Source organism: Ranitomeya imitator, chromosome 1 (assembly GCF_032444005.1).
Source record: "Ranitomeya imitator isolate aRanImi1 chromosome 1, aRanImi1.pri, whole genome shotgun sequence".
Lineage (NCBI taxonomy): Eukaryota > Metazoa > Chordata > Amphibia > Anura > Dendrobatidae > Ranitomeya > Ranitomeya imitator.
The window spans coordinates 221,470,620-221,488,551 of NC_091282.1; the positions used below are offsets into that span (position 1 = coordinate 221,470,620).

Here is a 17,932-nt window from a genome sequence, read left to right on the forward strand (position 1 = left end):
TCCTCCTGCTGGCAGAATCGGCGCCTGTGCAGTCCGAGCTTTCCGGCGCCATTTTCTTGAAGACACACCTGCAGTGTGTCTTCAAGAAAATGGCGCCGGCAGTGTGTCTTCAAGAAAATGGCGCCGGAAAGCGCGGACTGTGCAGGCGCCGATTCCAGCAACAGGACCAAGAAAATAGCGGCGGAAAGGAATCAGGTGGCGTAAATAACAAATTGCTGTGGCATTAAGTGTCACAGCTTCATGCCACAGCAATTTGTTACTTACGCCATTCCTTTCCGCCCATTTTCTTCGTCCTCCTGCTGCCGGAATCGGCGCCTGCGCAGTCTGCGCTTTCCGGCGCCATTTTCTTGAAGACACACCTGCAGTGAAGTCGGAGTGTCTTCAAGAAAATGGCGCCGGAAAGCGCGGACTGCGCAGGCACCGATTCCGGCAGCAGGAATCGGTGCCTGCGCAGTCCGCGCTTTCCGGCGCCATTTTCTTGAAGACACACCTGCAGTGGAGCTGGAGTGTGTCTTCAAGAAAATGGTGCCGGAAAGAGTGGACTGCGCAGTCCGCGCTACCCGGCGCCATTTTCTTGAAGACACACTCCGGCTCCTCTGCCTGTGACTGGTCAGAGGGCGGCGCCGGCGCGCATTAAGCGCGTCATCGCGCCCTCTGAACTGTCACAGCAGAGGAGCCGGGAGACGGAGCCGCACGCAGCGCTGGAACGGGGAAAGGTGAATATACTTACCCTCCTGGCGGTCCCTGACTCTCCGGTGGAGATCGCGGTATGCGTTCAGTGCTTACGCATACCGCGATATCCTGGGAGCGTTACTCTGTGGGGGCCAGACTGCGCCGGTGCTTGCGCTTGCGCAGTCTATAAAGGCTTCGGACAGAGTGACGCTCCCAGCGTTATATTATAGATGTCTGATGCTGATGTTCTGAAATGCAGCAGCATGCAGTGGTAGAGATGACTTTGTCGTGCTGCTGTACTCTGCATAAGCAGTGATAGGGATGAGAAAGTGAGCAACAGAATCATTATACTTAGCACTGTGTCCTCTTGTTTGCAGCCTATGCAGAGTGAAGCATGTTTATGACCTAGTCATCTCTACTGCTGCGCTCTGCTGTGCACTGCATAGTTACTATAGTAGACAGTGAGCTGTCTGCCTTACTCTGCTTGAAACAGGTGCTTGGCGCTGGGCACTCACTGCTCCTTGAAGCTGCACTTGCTGGATGCGCAGTGAAGATTCCGTAGGCATGGTCCTGCTGTCTTGGAGCATTTTCTTTGTGCATTTGAATTGTGCTACCCCATAGAATTTGGCGGTATTCCCCCCCCACACATACACCTATACAAAGAGGCTCCACGCCAGAGCAAATTCAATTTAAAAGATATTTTTATTGACAAATCACAATTTTTTTTTAAAAACAGTATGAACCAAGGGTCAGTAACCTAGACAACAATCAGTACATTATAGAATTAAAAACCTCTGTCCTTGAGAAAATAAATGATTTCAGAGATAAATTTAAGAAGTTGAGACAATCCCTTTAAGATTATGGCTGTTGTGTGAAATTACAGTTAAAGGGAACTTGTCACTTGAAAAATGCTATTAACCTGCAGATATGGGGTTAATAGCGTTCTGAACCCGCCCGGCGCCCGCACTTTGAGCCATGCTGGGAGGAGGAAATGAAATTTATTCAGTGTTTGGCATTGAGTCTCAGAGATGGGGCCGGTGCGGGTTCAGTCACCACTCTGTAATCACTCCCCCGGCGCTGACTGACAGCAGCTCAGCATTGGGAACTGCTGTCAGTCAGCGCCGGGGGAGCGGTTACAGTCACCCTCTCTATACACAGAGCAGTGACTGAACCCGTGCCATGACTGAAACTCGAATATTACCGGGAGGAATAAAGTTAATTTCCTCATGGCATCGGGGCTCAAAGTGCGGGTGCCGGGTGGGTTCAGAACACTATTGACATACAGATTAACCCCATATCTGCAGGTTAATAGCATTTTTTTTTGCACGTGACTGGTTTCTTTTAAAATTCCAAAAATGTTGGATTCTTTTTTCTGCTCAGTGTTCTTTTAATGCAATAACTAAACTTACTAAAATATTTAAATATGTCTTTTTGTTGAGATTTGTTCTTGATGTCTTTGTAGGTAATTTCTACCCGATATTCCTTTTAATGTAGTGGTAATGTTCTGTGTTCTGCTTCTTGATTTTTTTGAAAAGATTCTATCTGTGTTTTATTCCTCCCTGCTGAGAGGCATATGAAGTAGAAATGGCGTTAAATTGCCCTGTTTACAAGAGACTCGGCAGTAAAAAAGAATTAGTATTTAGATGAACTAACACAATGGACTGGGCAGATTAATTGATGTTTCCATTTTTTATTTCAGATCATAGAAATTTCACGTATTATCAACAAAGTAATTTTTTGCAACAATGTTAAAAATGTTTGACACGTATTAAAGTAGCTGCTCTTATTTTTAAGCATTTTTCTAATTATAAAGTCAATATACTTGTCCATTTCCACTGTAATTGGTTACTTTTTGGATGTGAAGTCTGCATTCTAAGTAGCCATGGGAAATCCATACACCTTGAATAATAATGCAAGCATGGAGTGTTCTTGGCTATGTAGGTTTTGTTTTTTTCAGGGACATTGTACTAGTTTATATTTATATATACAGTCAGTTCTTGAACTTGGGTTGTCGAAAGTGAGAAAAATGGGCAAGCATAATATTCTGCGCGACTTTGACTTAATTGTAATAGCTAATTGGTGAGAAACAATGTCCTTTGGCCACCAAAAATGGCGGCAGATTCAGTAGGTCACAGGTCTTGGTGAATACATTGACAACGCAGACAAAGGCAATGGTGCCGAGGGTAGGAGTTGCTGGAAGATACTTGTAACATCGAGGGCCAGGACCATGGGGAAAGCCGGATAGTAGGCTGGCAAGAGGAGCAGAACACACCAAAAAATAAAGAGCCAGTGGTGTAGGTAAACTCAGGACCTGAAGAAGTATAGACAGTTTAGGATTGCTGTAGCATATTGTGAACAAGTACATAGGAGAGGTCATTATTTTTAAAGCAGACAAAAGGGCTAGTCAGCAAACAAATGCATAGTAGCCGACAGCAGTGGCGATCAGACATACTTGTCGGTATAGATGATATGCTCTCATGCAGTGGTGTTACACTGCGAACTAGTCCAAAGACGAATTTGTAATGCTTACAGCAGACTAAAGGTTAACTGAAAGGTCTGAGGTAAGAACTAGATGTAGATTGCAGAAATCACAGAAGTTTGCAAAGAAGATAGCTAGCTTTCAGAGCTGATGAGGAAATCTAAGAAGAACACAGAACCTGAATAATACCTTACTCGATATGTTATTCTGGATTATCTCAATGAGAATAACTGTTTAACTCCATATCAGCATGGGTTTATGAGAAATCGCTCCTGTCAAACCAATCTAATCAGTTTTTATGAAGAGGTAAGCTATAGGCTGGACCACGGTGAGTCATTGGACGTGGTATATCTCGATTTTTCCAAAGCGTTTGATACCGTGCCGCACAAGAGGTTGGTACACAAAATGAGAATGCTTGGTCTGGGGGAAAATGTGTGTAAATGGGTTAGTAACTGGCTTAGTGATAGAAAGCAGAGGGTGGTTATAAATGGTATAGTCTCTAACTGGGTCGCTGTGACCAGTGGGGTACCGCAGGGGTCAGTATTGGGACCCGTTCTCTTCAACATATTCATTAATGATCTGGTAGAAGGTTTACACAGTAAAATATCGATATTTGCAGATGATACAAAACTATGTAAAGCAGTTAATACAAGAGAAGATAGTATTCTGCTACAGATGGATCTGGATAAGTTGGAAACTTGGGCTGAAAGTGGCAGATGAGGTTTAACAATGATAAATGTAAGGTTATACACATGGGAAGAAGGAATCAATATCACCATTACACACTGAATGGGAAACCACTGGGTAAATCTGACAGGGAGAAGGACTTGGGGATCCTAGTTAATGATAAACTTACCTGGAGCAGCCAGTGCCAGGCAGCAGCTGCCAAGGCAAACAGGATCATGGGGTGCATTAAAAGAGGTCTGGATACACATGATGAGAGCATTATACTGCCTCTGTACAAATCCCTAGTTAGACCGCACATGGAGTACTGTGTCCAGTTTTGGTCACCGGTGCTCAGGAAGGATATAATGGAACTAGAGAGAGTACAAAGGAGGGCAACAAAATTAATAAAGGGGATGGGAGAACTACAATACCCAGATAGATTAGCGAAATTAGGATTATTTAGTCTAGAAAAAAGACGACTGAGGGGCGATCTAATAACCATGTATAAGTATATAAGGGGACAATACAAATATCTCGCTGAGGATCTGTTTATACCAAGGAAGGTGACGGGCACAAGGGGGCATTCTTTGCGTCTGGAGGAGAGAAGGTTTTTCCACCAACATAGAAGAGGATTCTTTACTGTTAGGGCAGTGAGAATCTGGAATTGCTTGCCTGAGGAGGTGGTGATGGCGAACTCAGTCGAGGGGTTCAAGAGAGGCCTGGATGTCTTCCTGGAGCAGAACAATATTGTATCATACAATTAGGTTCTGTAGAAGGACGTAGATCTGGGGATTTATTATGATGGAATATAGGCTGAACTGGATGGACAAATGTCTTTTTTCGGCCTTACTAACTATGTTACTATGTTACTATGTTACTATGATATTCAGACCAACATGTGGGTCTTAAAAGGCCTTGGATGATGAGGTCACTTAGGTACGTAGGATAACTTGTAAAACCTGACGTGGAGCTCAGCAAAGAGGGGCAGAAATAGGGGAAAAGAGCAGAGCCTGTCCCTGGAGCCAAGAGAGGTGTGTATCCAGATGCAACATTGGAGGCAGGGATGGCTGAATGGTAACCGGAGGAGGAATCGGGAACATGGGATCAGATGAAGCAGAGTTTGAGGAGGCAGCAGCTGGTGTGACGTAATTGTAAATCACAAGGAAGCAGAGAAAAATTGTGATAAAAAAAATCATTGTAGCCGAACTGAGTTACACAGAAACCTCTGTGTCAAGACTGGACCAACATTGTAGCAGAGTTAGTGATATTTTACAGCTCAGTTTGTCACAGAGGTTAAAGCAGAAAGTGGCATGGCAGAGTTGACTCAGAGAAATAGACCTGAGTTTGTCACGCTGTTGAGCATAGCAGAGCTAGTTAGCAGTATTAATCTGCTGCCGGAGCTGGCTTATAAGGCCTAAGAGCATGAGATCAGAACTGCTCACTGAGGTGCCATGGCAAAGGAAGCTGGCAGACGGAGGAGGCAGCAACGAGTGCTGGATCCCGGGTAGGAGGTGACACTGTTATAGCATAAATTGCTGAAAGTGTTAATTCTGGCTATAATAGAAAAGTATCTGTTCACACGGTGCAGCACACATTATGGGGCTGAGTAGCTAATGCTGATCCCAGAGTTACTCATGCAGATCAGTGTCTACCTCCAAAAAATGCCTGTAATAGGCAGGCAACATCGCTGACACTAGTGTGCGATTGGTCCTCTCTGATAAATATACAGTATATATATATATATATATATATATATATATATATATATCTACTATATAATTGTCTAAGGGTCACTTCTGTCTGTCTGTCTTTCTGTCTGTCTGTCACGGATATTCATTGGTCGCGGCCACTGTCTGTCATGGAAATCCAAGTCGCTGATTGGTCGTGGCAAAACGCCCACAACCAATCAGCGATGGCCATAGTCTGGCAGCGAAATGGCCGCTGCTTTACTGCCCTGCAGTCAGCGCTGAGCGCTCACACATGGTTAATGCCAGCGTTAACAGACCGCAGTGTAACGCACTCCGTTAACGCAGCTATTAACCCTGTGTGACCAACTTTTTACTATTCATGCTGAGTAATCAATAGTAAAAAGATCTAATGTTACAAATAATAATTTAAAAAAAAGGTTATTCTCACCATCTAACGTCGCGCGCTGTCCTCAGCAGTGCAAGCGGCAGGTTCCGGTGCCAAGGACGCTATGCGAGAAGGACCTGCCATGATGTCACGGTCATGTGACCGCGATGTCATCACAGGTCCTGCGCTCATACCAACCCTGGGACCGGAAGCTGCCGTGTGCACCGCACACAGGCGCCAGGACTTCAAGGGGCCTTCGGAAGGTGAGTATATGTTTATTTTTTATTTTAAGTCTTTTTTAACCATGCATATAGTGCCCACATTGCTATATATTACGTGGGCTGTGTTACGTACTGTGTGGGCTCTGTTATATACTACATCTCTGTGCTATTTACTATGTAGCTGGGCATTATACAACGTGACTGTCCAATATACTACGTGGCTGTGCAATATAGTACGTGCTCTGTGTTATATACTACGTAGCTGTGCAATATACTATGTGGCTGTGTCGGTTCTGTTATATACTACGTCGACTGCAATATTCTACGTGCGTCTACAATATGCTACGTGGCTATGTTATATACTATGTGGCTCTGCTATATACTACGTCGCTGACCAATATACTACATAGCTGTGCAGTGTTCTACGTAGCTGTGCAATATACTACGTGGCTATGTTATATACTATGTGGCTGTGTTATATACTACGTAGCTCTGCTATACATTACGTACGCTGTGTTACATACTACATAACTCTGTTATATACTATGTCGGTTGTGTTATTTACTACGTCACAGTGCAATATAGTACGTAGCCTGTGCTATATACTACCTGCATATTCTAGAATACCCGATACGTTAGAATCGGGCCACAATCTAGTATATATATATATATATAAACATACATGCATACATACATACTGCTATGGTGAAGAGTACAAAATGACTTTAACTTCTCCCTTCTTCCTCCTTCTTTTCTCTTCCCTTCCTTTATTGATGACGAATCCTTTGTTACCCTTTCCCTTCCCCTCCCCCTATTTTAAATTTTAAAAATCTCAATAAAAACTTTGAAAAACAAAGTGACTTTAACGATTAGAGCCCAAGTGTCTCATCCAAAAAAATTGACAGGTTTCTAGTCCCTGCAGGACTTCTAGGCTTCAGCCTATTTGACCTTATGAATAATGCGGTTCTGGTGATTAGTTCATATTTCTTATATTGAATCTCAAATCACCTGATCGTTTTTCTTCGCATGGCTCCTATAATCTATATTTAAACATCTGATTTGACCTTATATTCTCTCTCCATTTGTTCCATTAGTGTAACAGTTAATGCATTCTCAATGATTGCCATGTTGACTACTAATGGGTGGCTTATATGTATGGATCATCATTTCTCTGCTATCTGACATAGTTTCATCTCCTCACCTCTAATGGGCAACAATATTTTTGTACAAGATCATTTTTCAATTCGTCCCAAAGTGCTGCCTAATTCAGTACATTAACATAAGACATACATCATGAACTCCTTTCACATTGCTTTTGATGTTCTGTCTTGTTCACTGATGTTTTCGCATATTTTGTTATCCAGCTGTCATCTTTTGTTGATATTCCATTAGATTGTGTGCTGCCTCCGTTTCAGATATGGATGCTAGTTTTTCATTATGGTCTTATCAACAGTGTCAAAATAAAACAGGTGTCTAGAAAAGTGCCATATTCCCAACAGCTTTCCAATAAGTCTCCGTGATCACTTAAGTGACTAAATAGGCCAGATAATTCTATGTATTGCTTCAGTAGGAACTTGAGTCAAAAGAGAACATTTCATATGCAGTTAAAACAAGAAGAGATCAAAGCTTGCTTTAATCTTGAATTCTAATCATGAAGAAATGCCCTTTCATCTGAGAACTATCATTTTATAGTCACTCCAAACCTTATGTAATTCGCCGATATATATATATATATATATATATATATATATATATATATATATATAAAACCTTTTGCCACAAAGTAATGAAATCTGTTCCCTTTGTAGAACTTTCAAAGTGTTATGGTCAACATTACAGTTGTGATTATTATGTACTAAACATTTAAAAAAACTTATTTTTTGCATATAATATCATTATATTGACTAGTGTTGAGCGATACCGTCCGATACTTGAAAGTATCGGTATCGGATAGTATCGGCCGATACCCGAAAAATATCGGATATCGCCGATACCGATATCCGATACCAATACAAGTCAATGGGACATCAAGTATCGGAATGTATCCTCATGGATCCCAGGGTCTGAAGGAGAGGAAACTCTCCTTCAGGCCCTGGGATCCATATTAAAGTGTAAAATAAAGAATTAAAATAAAAAATATTGTTATATTCACCTCTCCGGCGGCCCCTGGACATCAGCGGGAGGATCCGGCGTCCGGCACGGCTTCTTTCTTCAAAATGCGCGCCTTCAGGACCTGTGGAATGACGTCCCGGCTTCTGATTGGTCGCGTGCCGCCCATGTGACCGCCACGCGACCAATCAGAAGCCGCGACGTCATTCCTCAGGTCCTAGAAGGCGCTCATTCTAGGACTTTAGCTGAGGAATGACGTCGCGGCTTCTGATTGGTCGCGTGGCGGTCACATGGGCGGCACGCGACCAATCAGAAGCCGGGACGTCATTCCACAGGTCCTGAAGGCGCGCATTTTGAAGAAAGAAGCCGTGCCGGACGCCGGATCCTCCCGCTGATGTCCAGGGGCCGCCGGAGAGGTGAATATAACAATATTTTTTATTTTAATTCTTTATTTTACACTTCCGATACCGATACCCGATATCACAAAAATATCGGATCTTGGTATCGGAATTCCGATACCGCAAGTATCGGCCGATACCCGATACTTGCGGTATCGGAATGCTCAACACTAATATTGACAGATGTGTCCATCACTACTTTTAGCTAATATTTAGTTAAGAACTTTAATTTCTCTTTCACAAAAAAGTCAATAGTTTGCAAAATGTAAAAAAAACTCAAAACACCCAAAAACCATGGAGTAAAAAAGTCAATTTGAAAAATGTATAATTACTTTATTCAAAAGACATTCCAAGACAGGTATATAAACATATAAAGACTAGGTCTGGTGAAGGGCTCAAGTAGTAGAAGACTATCTCATCCTAAAAAGTAACATATGGTGGGCATAAGAGATGGACCATGAGAAAGTGTTTAATAATAGAAAATGCTACTAATAAAGCTTCAGCATTCCATTAGGTCCTAACACAGTGCATTGTATCGCTCTATGGATGCTACTGATCTAATTTAAAGGTCTCAGAGCATCAAAAACTATTACAAGGGAAGGTTCCTACCAGTTCAACAATGCATGTAGTCAGGGTAAAGAAAATGATTGATCAAGGTTCTTATCCATGTTCTGCCACCTGGATGAGTCAGTCAGCAGCCCCAACACGCGTTTCGCATGGGCTTCCTCGGGTAAGAACCTTGACTGGCACTTGTCTTGGAATGTCTTTTGAATAAAGTAATGATACATTTTTCGAATAGACTTTTTTACGCCATGTTTTTTTGGTGTTTTGAGTCTAATCTAAAGAGTGTCCATAATCAGGGCCGGCTCCAGGTTTTCGAGGGCCCCGGGCGAAAGAGTCTCAGTGGGCCCCTCCCCCTTTAACACATACCCTGATTTATGATGCACAGATACGGCAGAGAAATGTATAGTACAATGCCAGATTTCACTTCTTACATGAGTGACAGCTATTGTAGATTCTGCAGTGTATATATACAGGAGGAAAGGTGCTGTGCAGTGTATATATACAGGAGAGGTGCTGTGCAGTGTATATATACAGGAGGAAAGGTGCTGTGCAGTGTATATATACAGGAGAGGTGCTGTGCAGTGTATATATACAGGATGAATGGTGCTGTGCAGTGTATATATACAGGAGAGGTGCTTTTCTGTTTTGAGTTTTTCTATGAAACAAAGACTTTTCTACATAAACAACGTTGTTTGGTTTTGCGGCCCCAACAGATCTGTGCTACAAAGTAACAGGCGGCTCGGGCATTAATGAGGGACCTGATGCTGAATCCTTTCCACAAACCCTAATGACCCAATTAGTGCCCTGTCATTAGAAGCTCATTAAACGCCTCCCTGTCCCGAGCAGTCATGTACAGTATGGGGGGATCCTGCAGCCCACCCCCTGACTGCTCCATACCATACACTGCCCTCTGTCGCGCTCACTATTATCCTGTGCATTTCTCAGTCATCGTTACCCCATGTTACACTTGTCACCCCCCACTACAGAGTAGCAGGGCAGCCAATGTCACCCCCTCCCGGACCCTAATGGCAGCAGGAAATGTCTGCTCCTCTATTGGGTTGGAACCTGATTTAATCAAGGAATAATGTGGATTTGTTGCTGGTGGCTGCAGGGGAAGGGTTAAGGGATGCCATGTCCTTGGTGGGAGCAGTGGCAGCTGCTGGGACCTGGACAGAGACAACCAATGTTGCTGTGACTGCACAGTGTGACCTGGAGGAGAGAAGCTGAGACTCCGGAGCAGAAATCACCCACATGCCAGCACTGGGCAAAGTCCCTCCAGTCACCAGCCTGGGGCCACGGGGCCCCAACGTACAGCCCACAGCTCAGTTTTATCCATGGCAGCAGCTCCCCTCCCTCCTGGCATCTGGTTAACCCCATTTATGAGGGTCGGATTGTTATCTTTAAGGTTCAGCAATAACCTTCATACAGATGGGAAGGGGTTAAGCTTCTTCCTACCCCACTGGTGCAGGTTTGGTGCAGCATGCATGTATTCTGGGTGAGCTGGGCGGCTACAGGCTGAAGGCTGCACCCCACCAGCTGCTCCTCCAGACATCACCCACATTTTTAGGCAGCGGAGACAGACAGCAGCAGACTGAGCCACAACTGCAAGATAGCTTTGCACTCAGGTACTGGTAGGACGGAGCTCCTCCGGAATCTGCCTGATAAACTTCAGCATTGTCTGCAGCCACCCAGGGGGAGAGCAGAGAACCTGCTCTCTCCGCCCACAATGTAACACTGGCTGCCTTCTGTTAACCCCTATGTGTGCCTGCCTGGCTGCACTGACTGAGTGAGAAGATGCTTGTGTCAGAGCTGGCACATAGGGGTTAAGAGAACGCAGCCAGCAGTGACTTTGTGGGGGGAGAGAGCATGTTATCTCCTGCTCTGCTCTCCCAGCTGTATCTATGAGAGCTAAGTGGGGCCCCCTCTCTCCCCAGGGCCCCGGCATTTGCCCGCTGTGCCGGGTGCTGACGCCGGCCCTGTCCATAATATATCAGGCCTGTTTAAAGTATATGGTCTTTACTCAGATTATTTTTTCATATTATGAAATCTGTTCTTGTGATATTGTTTTCATGTTAGGAAAACTGTTGGACTCCAAATTGCTTCTCAAATATTGGGTGGCCTCGCATAGACGCATATAATATAGACATCACTTGACAGAGTATCGCAAACTCACGTTGTTTTTTTTTAAAGCTGATGATTACATAGCACATGCATTGTTGGTGTACTGTATGTCTAGCCAAGTGTTAAGAGAAGAAAGGACAAATTTGTATTTATTCACCTGCACTTCTAATTGATAAAACGCCTCATTTATATAAAAAAAATTAGAAATGAAAGGAAATAATAAACTTCTTTAGATTCAATGTAGATTGACCATTACAGTGTATGACTTTTCTTTATTATCACAGCTTTGCTAAACATCTTGAAGATCTATTGCACATCTGGAAATTGGAGTCTCCTGCATAGTTGGGAAAATAAAACACTTAAAGAACCCGTCAATATAAAGTAAAGACACGGCCATAATGGCGAGTTATACAGATAAAATTAATAATTTTAGTGAATAAATCCGCTTTGTGGTTGTACTCTAATCCACATTTGAAGTTTTTGGGTAAGAAGCTTTAGGTGCACGGGGTGGGTCTTCGGCTGCTTCCCAAACCACTCCGCATTCCTCTGCTGCCTGTATGACAGGTCACTGTTTTATGAGTGACCTACCATCTGTGTGAAATTTTGTGCCGGCGCCATACTTGTTGCAGGAGGCATGTGTGTGCAGATTGATCTTTGACGATCTTCAATAAAATGGCACCAGTGGTGGTGCTTGCACAGGTTGACGTCCTGGCGGTGTTCAATAAAATGGTGCTGGTGGCAGCGCATGTGCAGACTGACATCTCAGCTCGATGATGTCCTTTAGAGAGTTAATTGGGCTGAGATGTAATTCTGCATATGTGCCGCCACAGGCACTGTTTTATAGAAGACCACCAGGAGATCAATCAGCGCACGTTCCGCACACGTCAGTTTAATACACTTGTCTGGATGAGCCCAAAAGTTGTGTTTACACTTAGCAAAAATTATGCATTATTTCTGCTGTGTTTTTTTTATGAACAAAATCTACGACATTTAACTGTCCAACCAAAGTGGAAGTTATTTTGTAAAAACTCGTGCTCACTGTGCATTAAAGACGCTGTTTAACTGTGCATCTTTTGCTTTCTATAAGCTTCTATGAAGAGCCTGAAAAAAAGGCATGTAAAACGGCATATATAAAAATGCAGTTACATTTTTATAGCACAATCAATGAATTTCTGTAATATGAAAAACGCATTAAAAATGCTGCATCAAAACTGCTCCAAAAATATATCACATAAGGGTGAAAATACATATAAAATTTCAACAAAAATGCAATAGCAGAGAAGATTTTATAGTTTTGCGTTTGATTTGCATATCTGCAGAATAAAAGAAAATAAATAGCTGTACAAAAGGAAGCATTTATACTACATCTGAACTTGGCCTAAAGGAAACCTGTTGTTGTACAAGCAGTCCAATCTGTAGACAAACTTGTGTTGAGCAGAAAAGCTGAGCTGATTTATATATACATTTGTGGTGGGAAAAATCAATACACCTTGTATATTATTTATATTGTTTTATTTTCGATGCTCAAGGGTCTAGGGGGCGGTCCCATACAAGAAAGTCTGTCCATCACTGATCTGGACTATCCACTAGTCTCCTAAACACAAAGAAAAAGAATTTTAGGAATAAGATACAAACAATGTCTGATTTTGTAGGGCACCATAAGTAAAGAAAAAGGAGAAAAGTCATATAAAATGTAACTATCTATCTATATCATATCTATCTATCTACAGTATAATCTATCTCATATCTACCTATCTATCTAGCTAGCTATTATTTATCTATCCATCTATTCTTTATAATTGATTGACACATATACTGACACAGTATTTCAGGGCTTTTATTGTTACTTTATACTTGGATACAATTGGATGAAGCTATAAAGTGTTCACTAAACTAAACTTTGAATTCCCATTTCTCCCAGAATTATTTGCACTTTCATGCTCAAAATGGAAAATATATTTTTTGCCATTTTGGTTTCTGGCAGTGACAGTATCTTTTGCATTTCAATTACCGTACTTGTTTGCCCAAAAGGAACCAATGGGGTAAAGTCAAAGAAAGTCAAAGATATATGTTTATATATTTTTCATCTTCTATGGGCAAGTGCTGAGTGACACAACTTCCCAATCAAAAGAGAGAACTAGCCTTGGGCTGCAAAACCTGTAAAATATAATTCAAAGAGAAATATGCATTAGGCGATCAGACATAATGTGCTAAACACATCACAGAAATGATGTAGAAATTTCTCTTGTAGAATGTTGTTCATATTGCTGAGAATGATAAGATTCACATCTCGTAAGACTCTTATGTAATCATTCATGTTACTATAATGCACATTTGGCGTATTGTATAGAATAGGTATCTATGAAGTGGGGTGAAAACCTTAAAGGAATTTTCCATTTTATCTTTACTTAATAAATATGATGGGGTCATTTATTCAGCAGCACAAATTTGTTTAGTACTGACGGAGGAGCATGTGACCAAACCTGTCCACCAGTTTACTCCAATTTAAAGTTAACGCATCCTATGTGCAGAGTTTTCCTATTGAAGGAGGTTGATAGACAGGTCTAGTCAAATGCGCCTCCATTAGCAACCATTTTAAAAGCAGGATTGCCAGGTAGTCTTTGAGGAAAGCTGAATTAATAAGTGTAAGACGAAATCCTGTCATGCCTACCCATAAAGAAAATCAAGTTCTCAACACATTTGTTTAAATAATGATACATTGGCTAATTCCTCAAGACCGGCAATTCTTTTGCCTGTCTTGATGAGAGGACGTTTTAGAGCTGACACTCCTGATTCATTATCCAAATCCGAAAAAACTTGGCACTCTAGATGAATAGTTGTCATATGCAAAAGGTTTATTGATGTGCATCCATAAAGGCAAGTTGAACATTTTCGGTCCACATCCGGACCTTCATCAGAACAAATATAAGAGATCTGGTGCAGGGAGAAATGTTAATCCCGTCTCTATAAATTCCAATATTGGTAGGGTAGCCTGAATGCAGCAAGAAGTCCAGTCCTCGTAGGTGCACGTGTAATGCGACCGGAGTCGCTGGGTAAATGGCGCTGATAACTGGCGTGGCCCACGCCAGTTATCAGGCACTTCTTTCCCCTGCCTTATAAACTTGTCATCCACTGAAAAAGCAGCTGAAGTCCATCTTGCCCAGAGGAGACGATCTGCAAATGTAATGTGACACAGCCCATTATTGTCTATGGAGGAAGGGGCAGCTATATTTCACATCAGAGGTTTGTGTCTGTGTACTAAAAATCTGAAGAGCAAGAACCCCCTGTCTGTGCTGTGTAGAGATGAGTGAACCTTTAAAGGTTTGGTTTGGTTTGGTTTGGATTCACCAAACACTTTGTCAAACGTACACGAACCCCATTAGATTTAATGGGAGGTAAAACCAAATGCATAGATAACACCTTAGGAGGTGAGAAAAAGCTTCTCAAACAGTTAAAATTAGGGGCAGACACCATGAAAAATGGCATCAATTGACTCACAGTAGAAATTTGCAAATGGCCCAGCAGCAGTCAGCTATGGGCCGTGCATGAGGTATCAGGGTCTGGCTCAGCATTTACATTTTGGAATTGAAGTTTCAATGAGAATCTGGTGGTTAAGGGAGCGGTGTAAGCCTTCTTAGCTGAGAGACTTGATACCTCATGCAACACCTCAATTTTTGTTTTATACCAGCCACACTCAGATGGCACACATCAGTTTCATACAGTACTATTGGTAGAAAAATGTAAGGAAATTAACACAGGTCGTTGACTGATCAATTGGCCCACACTAGAACCTTTTATAATTGTACAGCAGCAGTCAGCCATGGGCAATGCATGAGGTATCAGGGTCTGGCCAAGCATTTACAGCTTTAAATTGAAGTTTTAATGCTGATCTGGTGGTTAAGGGAGCAGTGTAAGCCTTCTTAGCTGGGAGACCTGATACTCATGCAACAACTCCATTATTTTGTTTTTTCACCCGAGCCACACTTAATAATGTCTGTAAAGCTCTGTGGAATTAATAGCGCTAAATAAATTAATGGCACAAACATCAGTTTCATAGAGTGCTGTTGGTAGAAAAATGTAAGTAAAGTAACACAGGTAGTTGACCGAAAGTGAGTGCAGGGCTGCCTGTCTAGAACAAACAAAACCACAGTCAGGTAGACCAACAAAAATTTTGTCCACAACTACCAGGAAAATTGTTCCGGATGCAAATAAAAACCCACAAATCAGCTGAAATACTGGACTCTCTGAAAACTAGTAGTGTGGCTGTTTTATGATGCACAATAAGGAGGCATTTAAAGAATAATTTGCTGCATGCTTGAGTCGCCAGAAGAAAACCATTACTGCACAAATGCCAAAACATATCTCACCTACAATATGCAAAACAGCACAGATCCATCCAATGAAATAGAAAAACGAAATGCCGCACATCAGTCAAAATTGCCGGTAAATGTCCCAATGGAGAAGTAAGCAGCTACCTTAGCAGTGTCCGGGTGCAACCTCAGAAAATCGTACATAATTCCATAGAAAAAATAGGAAGAAAAGAGAGCACTCACCGACTGCTGTGATCGTCCTTACTTTATTGTGGCTGTGACATACACATATCAAACGGGCGGCAGGGAGACAATGTGGTTCCTAAAGACTACGGCCGTTTCACGCTGGCGGCGCTTCAACGGGTCTTACAATGAACTGAGGTGGGATGACGCTATATACACATCCGGTTCTAAAATGTTACATCCCATTCCCCAGCTGGGGAGCAGTAGTCGGTGAGTGCTCTCTTTTCTTCCTGCTATTTTTTCTACAAAACAGCACAGAGACAAGCCTAAAAACTTCTGGAACAAGGAAATTTTGAATGATGAGCCCAAAATTGAACTTTTTGGCCACAACCATAAATGTTACATGTTGAATGTTCCTTATTATACTATCCAGATTGCAGAGCATTATTAACGTAATATGTAAAATAACTCAGCTTACTACTTACCTCTTCAGCCCCTCGGTGCCTCATTGTCCCCTGTCCAGCCCTTATTATATCTACTTATCCCCACCTTAAGCGCTGAAATCCCTCTGACGAGACTCCGGACAGTTTTGTGCATGCACATGTAAAGTCACAACGCACATGCTCTGAACTGTTCAGCGAGTCATAAGTCCTGGGCCACTGTGATGAGGGATTTCAGTGCTCGCAGCAACAGTAAGGCGATGCGACAAGGATCGGACGAGGTATAATGAGGAGTGGATGGGCTGGAAAGATAAGTAAAGTGAGTATAAGTATTTTTTTCTTTAACCTTTTGATGACCCTTTATGTCTTGCCAACATCCATTTTGCTGAATCCACACAGAAGATAATTTAACAAAAGTTTACATTTTGGGAAAAGTGGATTCTTTTAAAATCAAATTGGACTATAATTCAATTTGTCTCATCCAATAAATTGAATCTGTCGGCAGGTTTTTGCTATGTAATCTGAGGACAACATCAGGTAGGGGTTAAAACACTGAACTCATTGTCACATGTCCTGATATGTGCTGTTTATTTGTAATGAAGAATTAATCACCTTTTAATTAACATTGATGTAACTACCAGGCATGCTGTCAATGATCGAACTCCGCCCACTTCTGTGATAAGCAGCACACTGTCTGTAGACATTGTATATACAGAGCCTTGTGTGGGAGTGGTTAGCTTTCTCAGCTCTGCCTCTATTGCTAAATCTAAAAGCTCTGATTGTGTCAGAACCGCTACACCCAATAATCTAAGTGATATATCGTTGGATTCAGGGTCTCTTTGCCTACATCATGCTGCTTTCAGGTGAGATAACAAAAACCTACTGACAGATTCCCTTTAATAATCACATGTGAGCTATAGCAATTTTAGTGGACATCTGTTGACTTGAATTAGTCAACAAGAGTTTTACAGGAAAGAGAACTAAGAATAAAGAGTGCATAAAAATAAACTTGCGAAAAATACAATAAATGGTTTGTCTAAAGTTATATTTAATCTGGGAAAACCTGGTTAATGCTGCAGAAGCCAAAGTCGCACTCTGTTAGGAATAATTCCACAAATAAAAAGTAGTCAGGTTGGTAAATATTAACTCAGACCAGTCATTTTCAGAAGAAGTGCACAGTTGTTTCTACAGATTACTGCGCAGCCTACCTGGTACACGTTTTTTCAGCTGTGGGTTATTCGCTTAGGCTCCGTTAACCTGGATAGAACAGGAGCGAGCATGCTCCGGATTCCTGTTACAAAAGGAAGCAGAGAGCCCCATTGATTTATGTGGGGTTTAACTGGTTTCCATTTTTTCTTCAGTTTTAGAACAGAAGTAAAAATTTTACATCCATGAATTTTTCCACACTACAAAGTGACTCCAAATATTCCTAAAATAAATAGAACCAAATAGTAGAGTGGAAGGAGAATATGTTGAAGATGTTCGGTAATCTTATATGGAAATGTTAGAAAACACCACCACCACCATCATCAGACTTGAGGCATTATGGAGTTTTATGAAACTGTCAAAAATAAAAAAAGTTTTAGTTGCAACAAATCACAGTACAACTTTTATTTGTATCCTACTCTTGAAAAATGAAAGCTGCACTGTGATTGGTTGCTCTAGACAACAAAGACAAATTTTATTTTTGTTTCAT

General features: G+C 41.9%; 1 protein-coding gene across 1 annotated transcript in view; it reads left to right on the forward strand.

Annotated features, from left to right (window-relative positions):
* Positions 1-17,932, forward strand: part of CHSY3 (chondroitin sulfate synthase 3) — a 550,154-nt gene that overhangs the window by 61,792 nt on the left and 470,430 nt on the right. The window lies entirely within an intron of this gene.